Here is a 6,214-nt window from a genome sequence, read left to right on the forward strand (position 1 = left end):
GTGTGGCACTCAGAAAGCCAAACTGAACAAGGGCAATGACTGACCCTTTCAAATCCTGTCCTGGGAAGGACAGACGGAGACTAGGAATGCCATTGAACTTACTGTGTAGTTCTGGGTGTGTTCCTCTGAGGCACTTAAGTAAAGAAGTGTAGACAAAAGCCTGATGGGAGTGTGGGTTGTACTGGTACCAGGGACAACAATTCTGAGATTTGTATCATGGGCAACAGGAGACTTTGACTAGAGAAAGATGGCGGGTCAAGAGGACATGTTAACACCCTACCTCTTTGGGGTATGGGTGGAGTGGGCTAGAGAATGCTTGCACGTGAAGGGATATCAATTAATGAAGAGAGAAACTGGGGTGCTAGAGCAGAGAGAAGAGAGCATTGGTGGAGAGGCCATAGCCCTGCTCTTTCATTCACTAAACAGTATGTGCTATCTTCTTGAGAATTTTGCACAAATGTACAAAGTCCTGCCTCCCACATCTGTCTTTAACTCCCCCCTTCTTCTTCTTCCTCTTGCTAAAATTTCTGTGTAGGGGGTATAAGGAATGCTTACCCATTCTCCTAAAGTTCCAATGACCAACTCAGCCATGATTCCACCAAAGTTCGCTCTGAAGAGTCAACAAGTTTGTTCCTTATAAAGAGCATAGGCAAAGAGTTAAAAAAATGTGGGCATTCCTTTCTCAACCAGCCATACTTGAGAAGCCGCATTCAGCACAGATAAGAGCTTCCCTGTAACTACCTAACTGGGGTTCTCACTCTTAACTTCCCATGTTTCTATACACCTTAGCAGTTCCGAAAGCCATGTGCAGAGCTGCCGGGTGGTAGGGAGCAGCTGGATACCCAGGAAAATACATTGTACCCTACTTAACTCTTCTATGGAAAAGATGTGATGTAAACCTCAACAAGCCTCTTTTCAGTTTATTGCATGAAGGAATTACACTAGTCCAAGTTAAAAGTGGACCCCAAATGATTACCTTATACAAGCTGTGAGGTTTTTAAACTTGTGACAAGGGACAGAAGGGAAATTCTACTCATTGCAAGGAAATCCTCACTCAAGCTTCAGAGAGCCACAAGCACTTAAACCCATGAACCTTCAGCTGATCATCCTTAGCCAGTGCAATCTCTATCAGGAACTGACATACATTCTTGTGCTGGTCACCCTGTAGCTGAATTACTTCTCCATATTCTGGATGCTCAATTATAGTACCATTGCAGGCAAATTTCTTCTTACACGCCTTCACTAGTTTCTCTTTATCATAATCATCAGTGATCCCTGGGGGAGTTGTAAGGGTCTTCCTGTCGTTTCTCTGTTGAATTCTTATATGGATATAATCCTCAGTGCCAGCAGGAAGCAGGTCATCACTCTTACTTGCATCAGCAAAGGGGTCGAAAGAGTGGAGGTTCTGGATAGTGGACATACGATTGATTCCTTTTCCTCGGTGGAAACTGCCTCCTAAAGGAGGCTGCGGGAGAAATAGGGCAGGAGGGACTGAGTGTCCAGAAGCAAGGGGGCTCGAGGGGGAGGCAGCTGAGTCCTCAGCGGCGACTCAGTGACCTGGGCTGGGATATGCATTTGCAAGAGGGCATAGCTGAATGCCTTAAGAACACAATTACTTAACTCAGAGAACTGTCACTCATAACTGTCCCCAGCATATCTCCTTCCTGTTCCCTAGGTTTTTGTTGCTGTTGTTGTTGTTGTTGTTGTTTGTTGTTGTTTTGCTTTGAAAAGCCACTAAAGCTGCTGCCCACATGTGTATGATATGGAGCCATTCCCTGGAACATGAGAATCCTACCAGGGGCCACATCTTCCCAAAAAAGAGTGATTCCCATTCTATTAACTGCCAACTCAAACTATCAACTTCCAATGGCTCCTCAATAAGGGGTTAGCCTGGAGATCATCTACCCTATCTATGTTGGGATGTTGGGCTGGCTTCATATTCTGTAGGCCTTGTGACAGAAACCACAGCTGCTGTGAGTTCGAGAGTACAAGTCCCATGTCATGTCCACAAGACAGCATGTCACAGAACCCCTCTGAACCCTCTGGCTCTTAGGTTCTTCCCACTTCTCCCAAGATGCTCTCTGAGCTGCTGGTGGTGAGTTTTGTTTGGTGGGGGTGGTGATGATATAGATGTCCAGTTTACACCAGAGCATCGAGTCTCTTATCCTCAACACTGTGACCACTTATATGTGGTCCACTGCAAAATGGAGCTTCTCTAAACAAGACCGAGAGTAGCCTGGGCCCATGCATATTAACATAAATATTTAGAAGGCAATTTGATGGTATGACCATTTAACAAAGTAGCAGTTCATTTTTATATCCAAAAGTGTTTAAGTGAATATCTCTGGTGTTTGAAATTTAAAAAAAAAAATGTAGAACAGAAATTTATAAAATATATCCCATTCCCTGAACAAAAAATACTGTCTATTAGATATGTCCCAAATATTATGAATGGAAACAATATGTGATAAACTTCATAAAAGAGATACCATCAAATGCAGTCAAGGTTTCTATTCCTGCACAAACATCATGACCAAGAAGCAAGTTGTGGAGGAAAGGGTTTATTCGGCTCACACTTCCACATTGCTGTTCATCACCAAAAGAAGTCAGGACTGGAACTCAAGCAGATCAGAAAGCAGGAGCTGATGCAGAGGCCATGGAGGGATGTTACTTGCTGGCTTGCTTCTTGTAGCTTGCTTCCCCTGCTTTCTTATAGAACCCAAGACTACCAGCCCAGGGATGGCACCACCTACAAGGGGCCCTCCCCACCTTGATCACTAATTGAGAAAATGCCCCACAGTTGGAGCTAATGGAGGCATTTCCTCACCTGAAGCTCCTTTTTTCTGTGATAACTCCAGTCTGTGTCCAGTTGACACACAAAACCAGCCAGTACAAGTTTTAAGGGGAAAATAAAAAACAGAGCCATCCTTAAAAAAACAGAAGAAAAAAACAGAGCCTAATTCCTTAAAGGGAGCATATGTGTTATTATATGAGGATTTCTCAGAAGACATCATGGTGTGACATGGGGGACATATGGCTGCCCTCCCTGGCATTCATATCACCTCATTACATGTGCCACTTCTTGTTTGGTTTTTCTTTTACATTGATTTGGGCCAAACTTATTCAAGAAAAATCTGAGATTAGCGTTATTATGTGAACCATCCAATTATTCACTAACCAAATCATAAAATCAAATATTACATATATATATATATATATATATATATATATATATATATATATATATATATAGTTGCTAAGGACAGAACCCAAATCCAAAAACAGGGATTAGTTTAGGCCACAGAATGTGGCCAGAGGTACTTCCTGAACTCATGCATTCATCAAACTTCAGCCTCAGCAACAGACATGGCAGACCAGCTAGACACAGCAAGGAAAAACAAACAAACAAACAAACAAACAAACATACAAGACACTGCAATGATTCTCCTCAGCCAGGTACTGATGGAAGAGACTCGGAGCAGGCAAGGGTGTGTGCTTGCCACCCCTACTCCTGTTCACACACGTGACCTTGCCAAGTCACCCAAGCATTCACCTTAGCTTGGACCTCCTCTCTACCTCCACTCCACACAGATGCATCAGGCACCTTGGCTCTGGTGATTCTTTGGTCTGAGCCCCAAGGAGAACCCCCAATAAATCAGGAGAAAGTCTTACCAATTTCAGATGACCATTTCTAGAACTGATGGTTCATTTAAAAGTCGTATGAATGTGTGGCCATTGCCTCATGAACAGCATGGCTTCATCAGCTGAACTACAAAGAAGGTCCTTTGTGTGAATTACCTTTAAGATGGAAAGCAGCTCTTACAGAACAAAGAGAAATCACAGTATGTCTGTTACAATGCATAGATTAATCCATCCTGTCTTGTTTCCTGGGTGTATTTTCCTGTGTGAGAGGCGCCTGTATCTCAGTGTTCTTCATCACCCCACTGTACATCACTTCCCTGCTTCCTGTCCAGGGATCCTTCAACGTCTTAGCCAGCGCCAGCCCGTCTTGACTAGCTAGTACTCTCCAAGGTGAAGCTAATTGACTCCCTATTACATAATTGGTTTAGATTGTCAGTGGATGAGAGTTAGACTCACCATGGAAACACACTTCTGAATGGGTTTTTGACACATTTGGGTACCTCCAGTGTACTGGCTAGTTTTCTGTCAACTTGACACAGCTGGAGTTATCACAGAGAAAGGAGTTTCAGTTGGGGAAATGCCTCCATGAGATCCAGCTGTAAGGCATTTTCTCAATTAGTGATCAAGGGGGGAGGTCCCCTTGTGGGTGGTGCCATCTCTGGGCTGGTAGTCTTGGGTTCTATAAGAGAGCAGGCTGAGCAAGCCAGGGGAAGCAAGCCAGTAAAGAACATCCCTCCATGGCTTCTGCATCATCTCCTGCTTTCTGACCTGCTTGAGTTCCAGTCCTGCATCCTTTGGTGATCAACAGCAGTATGGAAATATAAGCTGAATAAACCCTTTCCTCCCCAACTGCTTCTTGGTCATGATGTTTGTGCAGGAATAGAAACCCTGACTAAGACATCCAGAAACATTGAACTGCAGAGAGATCGACCCTAGACATGGGTGATGCCATCCCATGCGTTGCCCTACCTCTGTTCCACAACTGAAGTTGCAGCTTGACCAGCTGCCTCATGCTCCTGCCAGGATGATAACTGTTCCCCTGAACTTTAAGTCAGGATAAACCACTCCTTTCTTAAGTAGTTTTTGCCATAACCACAGGAACTGTAACTGATGTCCCATCAACCTCTAACTCCCGCTTCTCACTCTTCTTGCCTCCAACCCCCAGGAGAATGCATAGAAAAGAACACCGGCCTCTTCCTTTTAACTCTGGGTCCCACCTCCCAGATTATCAACAGTAATCATAAATGATGTTTGTTGTCCTCACTATTTAGACCTCCTTCGAGCCAGCATTTCTATTTTACAAATAAGAAAACCAAGCTCATGTGTGGTTAAATTGCCCATAAAACACGCCCACAGATAGAAAGTGATAGGAGTCTGGCTGGATCCCAGCTCTTGTTTGTGTCCTGTGTGTTCTCTAGTACCCTGTGTTCCCCCTACAGAGCTTTGCTGAGTGGACAGCTGTCTAAAGATATGATTACATACTTCTCAAAATACCTTGCAAAGCCAGTGTGGTAGCTCACCCCTGTAGCCTCAGTATTTGGGAAGCTGAGACAGGAGGATTTTCTTGAGTTTGGGGTAACATGTGCTACAAAGGATCAGGTGATCAAGAGTTAGTCTCAAATCTTTTCTCAAAAAAATAAAAAATCCTCCAGGTGTTAATTTCCTATAACTTCCCCCTTGTTATTTCTACTACTGCAGAGTAATGCTTTTGGGTAAATGCAGCTTTTCCCCAGGCGTTCAGTTTAAGATCTAAATATCCTAGGGTATGGTTTTTACCGCTGAGGACCCTGCAATGAATGTAACTAACTTAAACTCTGAAACCTAAAACACCTAGCTTATTCATATAAAGCCATTTAATGTTTGTGTGCGAATGTGCAGTTGCATTTAGTTGGACACACATGCACATGTATGCATGCATGTACATTTGGATGCCACAAGAGAGATTCAGCTGTCCTCTCTCAAGTGCTGTCTACTTTTATGGGGGGGGGAGGAAATCTCCCCATAGGCGTGGGAAATATCTGTCTGTCTTTCTCTCCCTGGCAATAGGCTGTCACAACTAAGCAATTATGCCCTGGCCTTTTCAACCTGTGTTCTGGTGGACCAAAGTCAGAACACTGTGCTTTCAAGGCAAGCACTTTGCCAGCTTTAGATATTATACAGACTAGATCTTGGTCTGTATAAATGGGAGTGTTAGATACACGACAGAGTTATTGTAAAGAATTTTAATAATATACATAAAGTACTGGATGCACACACACATATATGTAAATATACATACATATATATGTCACACAATTTTTAAAATATACAGTTAAATGTGGTATGGGAGGCTGAGAGTTCATATTAAGTTGTTCTGCCATTCAATAACTCTATAGGTAGAAAATAGCTGCTCTGTTAATTAATTTTCATATTTATGAAACAGTGTCATTATCAACACTACCCTCACAAACACAATAATGCACTAAAAGTTGTTTCCAGAGCAAGAAATAAAAACAAACAAACAAAAAACAGCTAGATGATGGCCTTAGTTATCATCATCACTTCTGCCATTGGATGAGCCCCAGGTGTTCCC

The 6,214-nt window shown here is 43.1% G+C and overlaps 1 pseudogene; it reads right to left on the reverse strand.

Annotated features, from left to right (window-relative positions):
* Positions 1-1,054: 1,054 nt before the first annotated feature.
* Positions 1,055-1,420, reverse strand: LOC110322570 (annotated as a pseudogene).
* Positions 1,421-6,214: the final 4,794 nt, after the last annotated feature.

Source organism: Mus pahari, chromosome 5 (assembly GCF_900095145.1).
Source record: "Mus pahari chromosome 5, PAHARI_EIJ_v1.1, whole genome shotgun sequence".
Taxonomy (NCBI): Eukaryota; Metazoa; Chordata; class Mammalia; order Rodentia; family Muridae; genus Mus; species Mus pahari.